The sequence below is a fragment of the Equus przewalskii genome, chromosome 8 (assembly GCF_037783145.1).
Source record: "Equus przewalskii isolate Varuska chromosome 8, EquPr2, whole genome shotgun sequence".
Lineage (NCBI taxonomy): Eukaryota > Metazoa > Chordata > Mammalia > Perissodactyla > Equidae > Equus > Equus przewalskii.
This window is the reverse complement of record NC_091838.1, coordinates 29,243,172-29,259,728: the sequence shown is the minus strand read 5'-3', so window position 1 is coordinate 29,259,728 and position 16,557 is coordinate 29,243,172. Positions and strand designations below refer to the sequence as shown.

General features: G+C 42.3%; 2 long non-coding RNA genes across 20 annotated transcripts in view; one reads left to right on the top strand and one right to left on the bottom strand.

Moving 5' to 3' along the window:
• Nucleotides 1-16,557, top strand: part of LOC103558022 (uncharacterized) — a 149,391-nt gene that overhangs the window by 20,599 nt on the left and 112,235 nt on the right. For all 19 annotated transcript variants that reach the window (XR_011543406.1, XR_011543396.1, XR_011543409.1 and 16 more), the window contains exon 2: nucleotides 753-923. This is a non-coding gene — a long non-coding RNA (uncharacterized lncRNA). The remainder of the gene's footprint in view (nucleotides 1-752; nucleotides 924-16,557) is intronic.
• Nucleotides 917-13,347, bottom strand: LOC103558020 (uncharacterized). Its single transcript, XR_546626.2, has 3 exons — nucleotides 13,233-13,347; nucleotides 9,641-9,746; nucleotides 917-2,159 (listed from the first exon to the last, which is right to left on the bottom strand). It is a non-coding gene; the product is annotated as an uncharacterized lncRNA (long non-coding RNA).

Sequence of the window (16,557 nt, the reverse complement as noted above, 5' to 3'; positions counted from 1 at the left end):
ACCTGAAGTGGAAATGGGTTGGCTCTTGCCTGTCACTTCTTAGCTATGTGATTTTGGCAAGTGACTTAGCTTCCTTGAAGCACAGCTTTTGTTTTTGTTTTCTTTAATGTGTGTGATTGGGGATAAGGCATTCACTTTGCGGGATTGTGGTAAGAACTAAGTGAGCACATGGGCCTAGAATGCTTAGCACAGTGCCTGGCATATAGTATTTGGCACATAAATGGTGCTACAATGAATGGCAGTTGTATTTACCCAAGAGCTGTCCTCAGTTCTGGGGGAAAATGGTGTTCTCTTTCTCTTGCAAAGTAACGGGAGACTCTCAGATACTTCATTGTCCAGGTGTAGATCTGTCTAAACATCTGTGGGATGGGACTAAACAGCTTCAAGTAAATGTCCCAGCAACAACATGCATGTTGCAGTAAATCCTGTTGATTGTCCACCTGTCAGCCATCTCCACCCTCCTTCCTTCCCTTGATAATAGAATCTAGATTTTGTGTCAATGTCTGGTATTCAGGGCTCCCTCCCAGATCCAGAGTGTTGAACCTTGATTGGTCCAAGCTATTAGGTTAATATTATTTGTTTTGCCTTTGACTGATACAAGAACCATCATGTGACATCATTCTGACAAGTGAGACATAGAGGAAGTAGGGGGAGGGGGAAGATCCAAGGAAGATTTCCTACCCATAAAAATGAAAGAATATCAAATGGAAACCCCGGACCTTGTTCTTTGACCCAATGTTGTTGTGTCATAGGTAATGACTGGAACTGTGGCCCTCTTGTGTCTGTGAGGGGACAAGCTTGAGGACCAAGGCCAACGTACCTAGATAGCAGAGGGGAAAGATGGACAGAACCTGCATCCATGAGGACATTCTGAGGCTGTTATATTAACCAATCGCAGAATCACCGTATTTCTAGGTTTCTTGGTAAGTGAGACAATACATTTATTTTGTTCTTTGAATCAAATTAAAAGTTGGAATTTTCTCTTATTTGTAGCTGACAGCATCAAATACATTTGCATTTTCCATTACCTATACATGTGCCTTATATTCCCTACGCAATTCTAATGTGCTTCTTGGATGATATGCTAAGTCTTTCATCCTTGTACAATCTCATAACATCCATTTCAGTGTCCTGCACGTGGTAAGCACCTAATACATAATTATTATTAAATGAATGTGGAAGTGAAATATGGCCCCTGAAATTACAGACTATTTCCAACAGACCCTCCACCGCAAGATATTAAGATAGAGGGTTGGTGGTGAGGGAAGGCCTGAAGGTCAATACTTTGATAGATTCTACCTTTTCCTATTCTGTATGCAGTATATCATCCTTCTGGGAACTCTGGCTTAGAAATTTGATGTTATCTTTGACTCTTTCTTCAACGTTTACCCCTCATATCTGAAGAGTTGCCAAGCTCTGGTCATATCACTTTGGCTTTTCAGCTTACCCAGGATAATCAGGTTCTAGGGGAAATCTGGCTTATACTGTGCAAACAAATGAAACTGGTCTGAGACAGAAAGGCCATGCATTTTTTTCTAAGGGGAACTGTGTCTTTTCAGGAGGAAAGTCTACTAGGGAAGCTAAATCAAGATTCAAAGGCTGCCTAGTGGGTGGAAGGGAACAGAAAATGAAGATGCCAGAGCAATAGCCCACTGTCCCCAGTCCTCTAGATGCTGTCTCCTGGTCTGGGTGGCCCCTGTTCTCCCTGCTGCTGGAGACTCACTGTCCCTCCTTCTCTCCACATCCTTGCTGTAGCTGCCCTCTCAGCCCCTCTCATTATGGCAAAGGCAACACTGCGTTCTTTTCAATTGGTAATCATTTCTGATGATCTGAAAACGTGTTCTCACTCTTCTCACAATGCTCAATGTCATGAAAGGCTGTATTTCTCCTGGTCCACACACACGATCTCCTCCTGACTTAACATCGCCCCCTCCACCACTCTTCCCAATAGGCTGCTGGGCAGTTAATGTGCCTCTTAGCTGAGTTTCCTAGTAAAGTTGTTACCCCGGGAGAAATATTCCCACAGGGGATGGATGGCTTTCTATTGGAGGTGAGACAGAGGGCTTGTGCACGTACAAAGGTCTGAGAAGCTGTGGTTCTGCAGTAGGCTCTTGTGTCTTCATCCCCAGCTGGGCAACTTCCTGTGTTACTGCTCTCATCTGAAAAAGGTACACAGAGAGTTTTCAGGATGAAATCTCATTGAGATGCTGTAAGTGATTCTATCTTTGTACCAAGAAACTTTGGCTCTTTCATCCAGTTTAGAGAATAATAATTTAGAGAAATGAATAAGAGAAAGAAGAAAATGTACCAAGAAGGGAAATAAAAGAGAAAACAAGTCAAGAAAGAGAATTTAGTGATAAAAAAATGGAAAAGAAAGTGATTGGTTAGAGGCTTAGAAAACAAGAAAGAACGGACCACTAACAACACTGAGAGCAAAGGAAGTTCACATATAAAAAGAAAATAAAAATGATCCATGAAATAGATAAAAAATGGGAATAAACCAAAGTGAAGAAGATGATGGTGTAATCTGAGAAGACTGACATATGCCAACCTGGCTACTTTTACTAAAATAATTTTTCCTAGTAAATTTTAAGAATGATTTATTGCCTAATGACTGGTAACATTCTTTATTAGGTTTTTTTGTGATACTACAAATATAGTGAACTAGCTTTCTTGCTATTTTTAAATGACAGTTGCCTGCTATGTCCTTCACGATCCTTTCCTTGTGGAACCTAGAATTTTAGAAGTGCAAGGGGCTTGGAGAATATCTAGTGTTTGATCGTTTTAGAGAAACAGAAACCTCAGTCTGAAGAAGCGACTTGCCCAGGGTGGTGTAGCTGGTGAAACAGGGAAGTCAGGAGGTGACTGTCCTGAGCTGGGGCTCTGAGCTGGCCTGGTGCCCACTGAGGCTCACTCTTTCCCTCTAGGCTCCCGATTTGCAGACCTATTCCTGTCCACCTACCTATTAAAATTTATTTGGCCTGTGGCTCATTCTTACTGAGTCTAATGAATTTAAATGAGTATTAAAAAATTACTAAGGAAGTAACATTGTAACATGAATATAAATTAATATTAAAAACTATTACTAAATAAGTAACATTGTAACATGTTACTACATAATAGCTAATATTTATAGAAATTTTACTATGTGCTAGGAATTGTGCTCAATATTCTACATGTATTAACTCATTTAATCCTTAAATGAGTAACAGTATAGCATGTTATTGATGGAATGATTGACAACTTAGCTAATATTTATATAAATTTTACAATATGCCAGGTATTGTGCTGTTAAGGGTTGAACTTTGTCCCCACAAAATTCATATGTTGAAGTTCTAATTCAGAATGCTTCAGAATGTGACCTTATTTGGAAATAAGCTCATTGCAGATGTGATTAGTTAAGATGAGGTCATTAGGGTAGGTCCTAATCCAATCTGACTGGAGTCTTTACAGAAAGGGGAAATTTAGACATAGAGACACGAATAGAGGGGAGATGACGTGAAGACACAGGTAGAAGACGTCCATCTACAAGCCAAGGAGAGAGGTCTGGAATGGATCTTTCCCTCACAGCCCTCAGAAGGAACCAATTCTGCCAACACCTTGATCTTGGGCTTCTGACCTCCAGAACTGTGAGATAATAAATTTCTGGGGGCTTTTTTTTTGAGGAAGATTGGCCTGAGCTCATATCTGTTGCCAATCTTCCTCTCCCCCCCCGCAAAGCCCCAGTGCATAGGTGTATATCCTAGTTGTAGGTCATTCTCGTGCTTCCATGTGGGATGCTGCCACATGGCTTGATGAGTGGTGCATAGGTTGGCACCAAGGATCCAAACCTGCAAACCCCAGGTCACTGGAGTGGAGCACACAAACTTAACCACTATGCCACCGGGCCAGCCCCAATAAATTTCTGTTTTTTAAGCCACCCAGTTTGTGATACTTTGTTATAGCAATCCTAGCAAACTAGTACAGGTGCTAAGTGTTTTACAGGTATTAACTCATATAATCCTTACCACGAAACCTATGAAATATGGAAAATGGAGGGAAAAAGTTAAATACCACTAGAAGGAAGCAATCAGCCTAATCCAGAATGCAGAACATTCTTCAAGATAAATGATATGGTTTCTCCAACAAATAATGTTATGATTTTAAAAAAGAGAGAGAGAGACGGAACTGTTATAGAATAAAAGTGACTTAAGACACATAGTAACCACATCCAACATTTGGACCTTATTTGCCTTCTAAGTGAAAAAGCCAATTGTAAAACTACATCTCTGAGACAATCAGGGAAATTGACTGTGGACTAAATATTAGATGATTTTAAAGGATTATTGTTAATTTTGCTAGATGTGACAATGGCCTGGCAGTAATGTTAGAAAACACATAGCCTGATTAGTCAAGATGAGTGAAATGGCATGATGCTTGGGATTTGGTTTCAAGGAATTCAGAAAAAAATGCTTGGGGCTAGGTGATGCATACATGGTGGTTCATGCTACTATTCCCTGTGCCATTAAAAATATTTTTGAAAATGTCCATAATAAAAAGAAAAAAATCTGTGAGATTCTACACTGCTCTTTTACAGACAAGGAAACTGAAGCTGGGAGGCATTACTAAGTGCCTTGGAAGAGCTGAGCTGTGACCAGTCAGTCTGTCTCCAGAGCATGATTCCAAATAGGTGTTTAAATTATTAATGTTTAATGACCAGATGACAGTATTTTCCTATCCATCGTACACCAATCCTCCGAGATATGCACCCTCATCTGGGGGCATCCCCGTTTCAGAGGTGGAAGCAGAGGTAATTTGTATAAGGTCACATATTCACCACAGAACGCTGAAACCAAGAGTGGAATCCAGATTTCTTGACTTCTAGTCAAATGCAGACACCAGATCACATGGCCCAAGTGCTTCAAATTTAAGAGGAAGCATTTAGGGATGGGTTTTCTGTATCGAGTCCCCTGTGGACAGCTTCCCCCTGGGCTGCTCCCTTACCTCTATGAGCCTCAGACGTCCACTATGTAAAATGGAGAGAATAACCCCCCACCCTCACCCACTGTGCCAGCCTCCCAGGGCGCTGAGGTGCAAATGAAATGATACACAGGAAGGGAGGTTGGTTAACTGGAAAAATGTCGCATGAATGCTAGCCTTTTCTGTTTGAGCAGTGTCACTTACCACTTGGCCTGAAAGAGGAAAATGTGGTGCCCTCAGAACAGGCAATTTTGGAGGCAAAATGGGGCATGGGAAGGTTCTTACAAAGTCATCAGATTTACACTTAGAAAATTTTGTCAGCTTGAGATAAAATCAGGGCATAGATGGAACACACTCAGACCATTCCTGGGGGTGGCTTTGAATTCCTGACCTTTCTCTTGGCCGTTGGGTTGTGGATGGTACACTTTTAGCCCTAACTTCTCAGAAGCAGCCTGTATTATCCATCAGGGCTGTCCATCCAGTTCAAGTTCACAGTGATAAATCTCATAGCCTCCAAGGGTCCTCACAAAGGTGGGTGTGGTGGGCTGATAGCATGCATGATTAAGTGCTTTCCGGTGTCAAATATAGCTGTAATATACTACAAACAGGCAGTCGAGTTTTATACAAACTGATCTGGCTGCTATCAGCTGCTCTGACATTTTATACTAATACTTAAAATAAATCTAGAAACAGGAAAGAAAGTACAGAATTATTGTTTTAAGCAGCCTGTGTGAGCTTATCTTCAAAGTGGCAGAGGTTCTATTGTATTTAGAGAAACTGCTCACTCCACTGGCATAAAGGTTAGTAACAGGAATGCTACGGCCACCGCGAGCCAGTTTCCCATGTGAGCGCTGGGCTCACCACACAGCCCTCACCCGGGCAAAGGGCTCTGTCCATTTTCATTTTCTTCTTGCTCACCTGGACCTTTCAGTGCACCTGAAAGCACCAAATACCTTTCAGAAGCAATTTGGAATTTCTCCTTAAAACAAACCAAACCATCATGGTGCTAAGGGTCATGCTTAAAGTCTGAAAGCATTTCCCCTTTTGTAACGTCGGTCTTGACCTCCATATATGGTGTATGCACGTGTATCTCTCATAGCTGAAAATGAAAGGAAGCTTGTGCTATTCTGGATTTTCTCTTTGGAAGGAGAGTCTGGGGGAGAAGTGCACCATTAAATAGAAACCCAACTTTTTAAAGAGAATATAGAAATCATCTAGCTCATTCAGGAATTCTCAACTTTGGCAATGCATTAGTCACTTGGGGAGTTTTTAAAAAATATTGATGCCAAGGACCCAATGCTAGAGTCCAATCTAATAGTTCTGGAAATTTTTTCCCTAGGTGATTCTAATGGGCAGTAGGGTGGAGAAACACTTAGTTATTCCAGGGGTTCATGAGACAGAAGCTGCACCTGAGAGTCAGAAAGGAGGGGCTGCTAGGAGCCCACAGACAGTGTGAGGCACACACGGCCAGGTTGGGACCCGCTGTGCGGTTCAGCATCTTTGTTCAACACTATAATTTATTGGTACCTTTAACTGAAATAAATCTAAGAATGGATTGAATGCTAAATACTTAGCTAAATTTGCAAGCATTGGGCTGGGTTTCTTCCTCATAGCTCTATTTCCTAATTCAAATTACCTTTATTTCCTATAGACATAAAGGATTTTATTTTTATTTTGTCATTTCTGGAAACTCCTTTATTTCTTGGTTCCTCTTTCTTCTCCAAAACAACTTTGCATAGATTTGAGCTATGAAAGACTTTAGAAGATTGATGCTCATGTTCACTTTGTAAAATTGAATCAATAATTAAAAATAACGTGACAGAGAGAGCACAGAGTAGAACTGAATTAAGTTGGGTGGCTACATTGAGTACCGCTTCTGAGTTTACTTGTGAGAAAACTTGCTACTCCTTCTATGCTAATGTCCTCATTTTTGGTGAACGTTTTCTACCAAGTAGACAATACATGCAATGTATGATTATGGAGATTATGTTTCCAGAATTTTCTGGGATAGTCCCATTTTATATATCCAATCTTTATGTTCACATAAAAAGTGAAAAGGACCTAGAATCTTCACTATTTTGATATCCAAATGATGTCTCTGAGATTATACTTGAATATTATAAAAATTCCTGGTTGGCTCATGTGTTCCAATTTTTGGTTTGGAGAAGATGGTCATTCTACAGATGCCTCTATGATGCTGATGGAACCTGCTCAGGGCCCTAAGTGTAGGTGCAGATCACTGCTGGCCTGGAGATGGTAACTCCTGCTCTTCTGGTTCTGTCTACTCACCTGTGGGGAATGAGTGACTCCTACAGCCAGGACGACAGCACAGTGCAGAGGCCCAGAAGCTGCTGGTCTCATCAGCTTGTCCCACATAGCACTTCTTGAAAAGTAGCAGAAGAGGCCTGGGAGGCTGCTTTGGATAGCCATGACCCACTCTTCATTCTTCATCCCCTTTGGTCATGTAACTGTCCACACTCCCTGACTCTTCTAGTATCACTTCCTCCACTATCTCAACCCCACCTTCTGTGTGCTCTGTATCCTTACTGCATCTGGAATTAGGCCTGGCTGGACACTGCCATCTCCTGTCTGGCTATTACAGCAGCCTCTTTACTGTCTTTCCTGCTTCGCCGTTGTTGTCTTCCCATTCCTTATTAACCTGAAGCATCTGGTCATGCTCCTCTCATAATTAAAAAAACAGAAAATTGATTACAGGTGGACTTTAATGAGTCTCCTCCACGTACTCCTCCACATACTTTCCAACGCCACTCTCAGCCTCATCCCTGGCCTTTCCGTGGGCTCACTTTTTGCACTCCCAGCCATGGGTGCACTTGGGATCATGGATATCTGTGTCCTGACCCCAGAGGTCCTGTTCATTAACCTGGGGTGCAGCATGAGCATGGGGACTTTCCTAAGCTCCCAGGTGATTCTAATGGGCAGCCAGGTTGGGGAACCTCTGCTCAGTGTTTGTGAGCTACTTGTGCGTTCTCTCTTTTCCTGGCCTTTGCACAGGCTGCTCCCTCGGCCTGAATGTCCTCTTCCACCCACTTCTTTTGGCTACCTGTCCATAGATTACTGACAAGAGGAGGTTGTCGGAGAGTTCAGTGTTAGCTGTGAGGCAGGGCGGTCTAGGGGAGAGTCAAGGGAGATTTCACACTTAGAGGGCCAGCAAATCATCACTTGTAAGAATATGAGAGGAAGGGCGGTAGTGGAGAGGGGCCCTCCCTCATGGAAAATGGCCTTTGTCTTTTAACTCTGGCTGGCTGTACTTCCAGACCATGTTCTCTGATACAAAGGAAGATTGGAAATGAGATACTTTGGGGAGCTTGGAGGCCGTTCCATTCGTGAACTTCTTTGCCCTCTACAAATTCTTTGCATAGCTTGCTTGCTTACACGCAACTTTCTTGCCACTACGTGTTACAGAAAGGCGGGGTCCTCAGGCCTCCAGGTCTGATTTGCCTAATTGGAGATGGGAGGAGTGGAGGCAGGGAGGAGTTATTAAAACATCTTCAGGAACTGTGCCAGCCACAGTGATGACTCCCCAAAGATAGGAGCGTGTATCGGCTTTGAACAACCCATTCTATTTGTACAACAAATGGAGAGCAATTCAGTTGATTAAAGCAGCTTGAAACTGATCATTTCCTTCAACCATCTAATTATATTTCATACTCTCCTTTCCCCCACAAACATTTTTGACATTTTCTTCTTCTGATTCATGCAAGAACTTACAGCTTTTATCTTAGAAGACTACAAAGGAAATTTAAACAAAACCCCAAGTTCATGTAAATAAAGGGGCATTTTAGGTCAGTCCCAGTCCCAGCCCTGCATAACACACTGATTGCTATGTGCATTCCCTGGTGTTCACAGACAAGATGCAATTCAGATCACTGTGAATTTTAGATACTGTGAATAATAGTAAAGAACACAAGGTCTGGATTCATTCTGGCCCCAGCTCCTTTATTTACTAGTGTGACCCTGAGCACATTCCTATCACTCTGTTCCCCATTTTCCTCATCCCAAAAGTAGATATGGTAATAGTACCTACCCCAGAGGTTAGTGTGAGGTTTAACCCAGCAATTCCTTATGAAGAGCTTACCTCACACTTAGTAATAAATGTTAACAATAAATATAACTAAAAAAGTGTTTCAGGATTTTGTGTTTTCTGGCAGAGTCTTCATCTTAGTATTAATAGCACCACTTTCTTTAAATAGGTACAGCAAATAGTTCCCAAAAGTTAAAGACGGTACAAGAAAGTCCCCCTGTCCAAGATTAAGTCCCAGCATCACATCCGACTATCTGTGCTTGACCAACACAATCCTCAGAACACACATTTTAGACCTAGAAATCATGTCACAGGTCCCGTTCCCTCATGAAGAGGTAAATTTCAAGTGACAGAGAGGCTCAGTGACTCCAGGTCACAGAACTGGTTTAGTGGCAGAGTTGTGATGAGCTTTTTGGGTACCATGTTTCCCCAGGACACCAGGCTTCTAAACTTCATTGAGCATAACTTCCCTGAGCACACCAGGCCAGGTGCTAATTTCTCCCATCTCACCAGCTACCATCTTATGGTGTCTAAATTTACTGGGTGTCAGAAACGTTTATCACTTCTGGAAAGACAAATTTGTAATAAAAATACAGCAGAACATTTTCATAAGGACACCTTTGCTGGCCCACATCTTACCAGCTACCACCTGAAGAACTTCGGTGTAACTTGCAGAGGTAAAGGATGAGGACTGATGGTGGCAGGACAGGATGAAGTATTGCACAGTCACTTCCAAAGAACGGACCTGTAAGTTTACAAGATTGAACTGAACAGATATTCAAGGTTTTACTTGAAAGAGAGAGAAATACTGAGCTTTTCAATCTTATAGCTGTAGGTATAGTGGATAGTGATGTCTCATTATTGCTTACTGAGAGGGTAAAGGGGCTTCTGCTTAAATCAGTACTACGCAAGCAGCACGATCAGAGCTGGATAGCATCTAAAACTACTAGGAAAATATTTCTGCAAAAGGAGAGGAATTCACCAAAAGAAAGAATTGGGAACTTTAAGATATTTAAGGTTGATGATATATATATATACACCAGTATATTCCCTCCCTTGTCCCCCACCCCAAGTTATTCTTCTCTTTAATTAACTCGCAAATAAGAAGTGTTGGATGACCACCAAGCATGTAACTGAACTGAGAGACTCCTCTCCCTGTGGTTTCTTAACACAATCTCAGACCAGGCCTCTTGTCTCTAATCACACCATCACACTTACAGCCTCCTAGTAAGTGAAATCTTTGGGTCTAGCAACCCTGAGCCTCATGTGCAATCCTAACCTCACCTGCGAAGTGAATATACCTCAGGTGATCACACTGAGCAAACCAGGCACCTCCTCAGTCGGAATTTCACCAAATGCCTTTGAGATTGCATCAATCTCGGGCTCCACGAGCAGAAGGGAGGGGCATGGGCAGTGTAGTGATGACATTGTTCAGAGATAGACATTGATTAGATGGCCCCTAGTATCGAGGGTCAATCTCTCTGGGTTTAGGGGGTTGCTTTGCTGTGACACCACCTGTAGAGCCAAGACAATGCTTAATAAAGCTTAGACCTGCAACCTCAAACTGGACAGAACCTAAACAGATAACCTTGGGGAAGATCCTTAACCTGAGTCCCTCAGTACCTGCAAGAAAGTCACTGTAAGATTAGAAAATGTAATTACATCTGATAAAGTGATTGCCAAGACATTGTTTGAAGAGAGGACTTTATCAGCCCTATTGTGTGAAGGTTAATGAAGACCTGGCTCTCCGGCCACTGGTCTCTCACTTCCAGCATAATGAAGTCTGATTGTATTAGAATGCTTAGAAAATAACTCAGTTGTCCTTAGAATTCCAGCACTTGGTGATTTACTCCATTTAGTATAAGCTAGCTATCCTTGGAGCCCCACCAATCTGGACCGACATTATTGTGAGATCTGTCTACTGACAGAGATCCAGTTGACTGGCTCCAGGTCCTCCAGTGCCTGCTCTGTGCTCCTCCCTACCTGAGCCTGTGCCTTGCAGAGCACTGACTTCATCATACTACAGTTCTGTTTCCCTGACTCTCTCCTCCACTAAGAAGGAAAGGCCCTTCAAAGGCAGGCACTCATTTTGTATTCCCAGAGCCTAGCACAAATTGTGTTTTCTAAGAGCCAATCCCCACATGATTGCTGACCTGAACTAAACCTGCTTGGAGAAATCTTGGGTTTTCCTATTAGTGAATATTTTGAAGATGAGTGAGGGTTGAGTGGACCAGAGGAATCCATGAGGACCCACCCGTCTCCCCTCCCTGGCCCTATGGAATGGGTTGACTATTTAACTAACTCTTGGAGGGGAGGAGGAGGATTGGGTGGGTGGGGGCAGAAGCAGAGGAGAAAATGGGTAGTGAAAGGATATTGTTTACTCAATTTTTGAACTTGATGTGATCATCTAATCCACACTCCTCATTTCACAGATGGGAAACAGCTTGAACAAGTTACATGGAAGGATAACTTATTATTTTTCTGTTATATCATGTCAAAGTTTCCACGTGACATTCAGTCACCCATACCTATGTATTCACCAAGGCTGGTGGAGAGAATGCAGTGCTTACCTAGATACATACATAGTTCTATTCTTTTACAGTCAGATAGGAAAGAGATTAACACCTTAATGAATCAGGGGATTGGGTATAGATCTAAAGAGCTGAGACTCAAAGAATCTTAAAAGTATGTAACACAGCTAGACACATAAAAGCAGACATTTTAAGTTAAGAAGATCATAACATGATTTAGAAAATGTCACCTTAGTCTTGTTCATCCAAAATTAGGTTTGATCAAATGGTCCTAACAGGAGAAATGGGCATTGTGGTTTGGTTCCCAGTAAGTCTTCCACCTCCCTTAGCCTATTTCCACCTTTCCCATGGAGCTTAGACCTAATGGGCTCCCTGTTAAGCTGAGTAAGTTATAAGTAGTCCCCCAACACCCCGACCCCCATGGAGGAAAGGAAGAAATACAACTTCTGCAAATATGGAAAGGAGTTATCAACTCATCAGTGTAAAAACGGGAGGTAGGGGTGCTAAGAAGTGGTACACCTGTTACTAGTGGTTCATGAAAGAAGTGTGCCGTGGGAGCAGCTCGAGGACCATCCTTCCCTATAATGCTTGTTAATCAACACAAAATACAAATAACTGACTTTTATAAAGAACTTTTACCTACGTTAGGTCACTTTGTTCCTCAAGACTATCCTAGTGAGGAAGATAGGACAATTATCACCTGCATTTTATAGATAGAGCAAGGGACACAGCAGGGAGGCTGAGCAGTTAGCCCATGGTCATCCAGGGAAGGGGTGTCAGGGGCTTGGATGCTTTTCTTCCAGTTACACTTCACAGGCTCCCTGACGAGACATAAGAATATACTTTAGACTCTGCAACTCATTCCTTTTCAAAGGAATTAGCCTAAGAGACCCCAGACCCAGCCTCTCCTTTCTGTGTACCCCCAGTCTGGCAGGCATTCTTGTCTTGGGGTCTTGTACCCAGCTCAATCTGTACCAACATCCTCTGACCCACATGGAAAGGAAAAGGCAAAGAACACAACCACAGACCATTCTGGTACTGACAACATTTTCCCTTCTTTGAAATATTGGGGTTTTCATTTCCTTGCTTCTCTGTAGAAACCACCAGCAAGCAATGCAAAACCTCCCTGATAGAAGCCATCACCTTCTCCATCTAAGGGGTGAGGTATGAAATAGATGATTTGCAGGCAATTTCCCATCATCGCAATGCCTCCTTATTAACCATTTCCAATTGGCTGGTTACCCAGTCCTTGTGCAGTCTACGGCAATGCAAAGATGTCATGTGACCCAGACATCTGTGTGCAAGAAGAACATTCCGTAGCCGTACAGTTGTTTTAGTCCATGGATTTAAAATCTACTTAGTATTAATGCCCATTCCAGGCTTACTTACACCAAAACAGTCTCTTGCAATTGAAGTTGGCCTTTAAATGCCCTTTAAAGTGAAAATATCAAGCATCCACTGACTTGCATGAAACCCTTAAGAGCATCTTCCTTGTGTGTGAAGCATCCCTCTTGTTCCAAAGGTGGCTTTGTGGATCTGCAGTAGGCTCTGGGGTGGCAATTCCAGAGATAGTTTTTCCCATGTCATCTCTCTGGAAACATATGCTATCATCTTGACACTTAACAAAAATCAGAGCAAGGTCATGAGATTTCTAGTGTCCTCAAACCAGAGCAAGGAGCCTGGAAACCATCCTTACTTACACAGCCAGCAGGGAGGCAGCCCAGGCAGTGAGAGCAGAACCATCCTCAGGGGTAGAGTCCTGGAGACTGAAAATGAAGGCAGAGATCTGGAAAACTGGGATTTAACCACCTTGTCTTTGCATTTGTCACAATGGGACATTGTGAGGTCTGGGCTCCAGGAGACAATAGACTTCGATAGGACCTGATACCCATTCAGAAGGAGAGCTTTACATCCTGTCTCTTCAAGCACGCTGAGCTCCCTTGCACTTTGTTCCTGCTGCACACAATGTGTGTGTAGCAGGGTGTTTGTTCTGATTCTCTTATTGTACTTCCTCTTCCATTGCTTTACTTCTGCTCTTGACTGACAGTGAGTCCAGGGTGGCTTTTCTCTCTTGAAGTGCCGGGCGACTGGTCACGGAGCTCCACTGCTGAAGTATGCAGTACTGCTTTCCCGGCCATTTTAAAATGAGGTGAGCATGTTGCATGAATTGATTCTAAGGGCAGGTCCATTTGAATGTGTTCGTACCTCAGTTTCTCCAAGTGTGAAATCAGCCCGCAGATCAAACCCCTGGCTGTATTAGATGAAGAATCTACTGTTTGTTAACAAAGGGCCACTCTCATTTTGATAGGAGAATGCATTACAGATATAAAGCATCAAAGGCTTCATAATTTTACCAAAGAATATAATCTAGTAAAGAGAAAAATAAAAAAGAATAAAACTATGCTCATAAAGAGGCTGATTATAGTATAAACCTGAATGTAATATTCATATTCAATAGCATACAACTTTTACAAGGTGGTCTATTTGGGAGCTTTTTTATAGGACAATGTGAGAACTGTACTGGTAAATGAATAAGTCACATAAAAAAGTAGAATATAAATAGTTTATTCCTTGACAGAAACTATGTTTGTATGTAGACCAAGACTGCAAGGTAGTAGCTAAAAATAAAAATAGTTATGATGGGGCCAGCCCGGTGGCACAGGGATTAAGTGCGTATGTTCTGATTCTGCAGCCCAGGGTTTGCCGGTTCAGATCTGGGGTGCAGACATGGCACCGCTTGACAAAAAGCCATGCTGTGGTAGGTGTCCCACATATAAAGTAGAGGAAGATGGGCACGGATGTTAGCTCAGGGCCAGTCTTCCTCAGCAAAAAGAGGAGGAGTGGCAGCAGTTAGCTCAGGGCTAGTCTTCCTCAAACAAAACAAAACAGAACAAAAAAATAGTTGTAGTAAGAACAAGAATTATGGCTCTTTAAAATCTTTAGCATTTTAAATCCCTTGATCAAGAAAAACGTTCCACTGGTAACAAGACAATTCCTGCAGGAATGACAGTTTGTTCTGTGGGCCTGGAATGTAATTTCCTGCATAGGGAAACTTTTGTAACTTTGCAAGTTACATTTGCCTATGGCATGTTCTTAGATGGTCAGAACCGTGGGTTACACCCTCACTTTGAGGTAATCCCCAAGGACTGGAATGCACAATGGGGGCCCTGGAACTAGGGTTACCTTTTCTTCTTCCTGGAAGTTGTTATAAAGGAGAAAATCAACAGGAGTCAGTCCATTCCAGAGAATGCCTCACAAGCGTTGTCTCCAATCCCATGAGTATTAGGTGTTCGTTTTAGAGACGGGGAAACTGGGGCTCAGGTATTGATTAAGTTACTCAAGGTCGCTCAGTGAATAAATAGATATAACGAGAGTTTGAGCCCAAGTCTACGCTCCAAAAGCCATATTCTTGCCATTATACCACCATGCTGCCCAAAATATGTTCACAAGAGCACACTTGCCTATTTCCCGAATGGAATGTAACTCCATTTGACTAGAGCAGAATCTTTTAAGTGAGTTCCCTGGCCAGTAAGGCAGTGCCAGGCTGGGTGATAATAAAGGGTACTCACTACTCTAAGCACTTTTCATGTATATTCTCATTGAATCCTCACAACATAGCTATTCCCATTTTACACTAGAAACTGAGGCACAGAGAAGTTAGCAACTTGCGCCGAGTTACACGGCTTGTAAATGGCAGAGCCAATGTTTGAACATCTGGCCCCAGAATACCATAGGTGATTAAAAAAAATTCTTTTAAAACCTGTAAAATACATTTTTTCTGCATTTCTTGGATCCAAATCAGAGGACAAAGGTGTAATCAATAAACATTAAAAAATAAAAATACTTCCTTAGTTTTGTAGCTCTGGTTCACCAGGGAAGGTGTTAAAGGGTGGACTCTCTGAGGGAAGTGCTCCAAGCTTATCAAGTAGATAAGCTAATTGCGGCTTTCCTGTGATTTAAGCTTACCTGACCCCAGCTCTCCCAGGGATCCTAGAAATGCAAGGTTAACCCTCCCCAATCTCTTCCCTGGGAAAATTAATTTCCTTATTTCCATCCTCGTGAAGATCTGACTCCTTTAATGCCGGGTGCTTCATTTTTACCTTTGACTGAAAAGAACCAGACATCTATGGCAGAGGCTAGCAAGCCTTTTACTTATAACCCACAGTTAGACCACATTTTATATATGACCCAGTACAGAATCACACACACACGCACACAACTGAAACAAATTTCATGAAACATAGTTTATCCTTATCCACTCCAATATGTTTTCTATTTTTTATTAAAAGAATTCTGATTACAACTCTCTAAATTGGTTGCAGGACCATAGAGTGGAAAACTCTAGCTAGGAACCCTAACGTCATGTTCTCACAGAGTTTTAGAACTGCGCCCTTAAACACGTCTCTAGAACTATTTTCTCCATTTTCACATATCCTGGCTATTCATCCACTTGGTCAAGAGGATTCAGCTCTGGGATGTTCTACCATAACCTGCATCTTTGCAATCAGGTTTGAGAACTTTGAAAGGTTGGTTGAGAACCTTCTCCAATTGCAAAGTATATGGCTCCTTTCTCTTGTCTCTCCATCAAACACTCGATGAATAACAGCTGGCCTTTGAGCTTGTTAAATACAGGGTACAAGGATCCCAGTAAAACTCTCAGCTGTCCAAAGGTATAAATCCTATGTTCAGGGAAATGGGGAAATAGGAGAACAGGTGAAAACACGAGCCCCAGCCTTGTGGTTAGCTGCACACTCACCTCTCTTTGACCTACTTCAGGGAAGGGTGGTGGAAGGGCTCTTCTTGGATGGAAATAGGAAGCATTTATCACATCAACTAGAGTTTTTGTATCCTAGAAGGGTACAGGTTGTCTCTCATTTGCCTTGTCACTAGCGAGTACATGCTCACTAAGGAAGGAGTCTTACATCACGGGAATACATGGAACATGTGTTAAATGATGAATTGATTTGTTAATGCTGGTTGACAATATGTGACTTTTCTGCCCAGGCCATAAGCATAAGGAAGGGA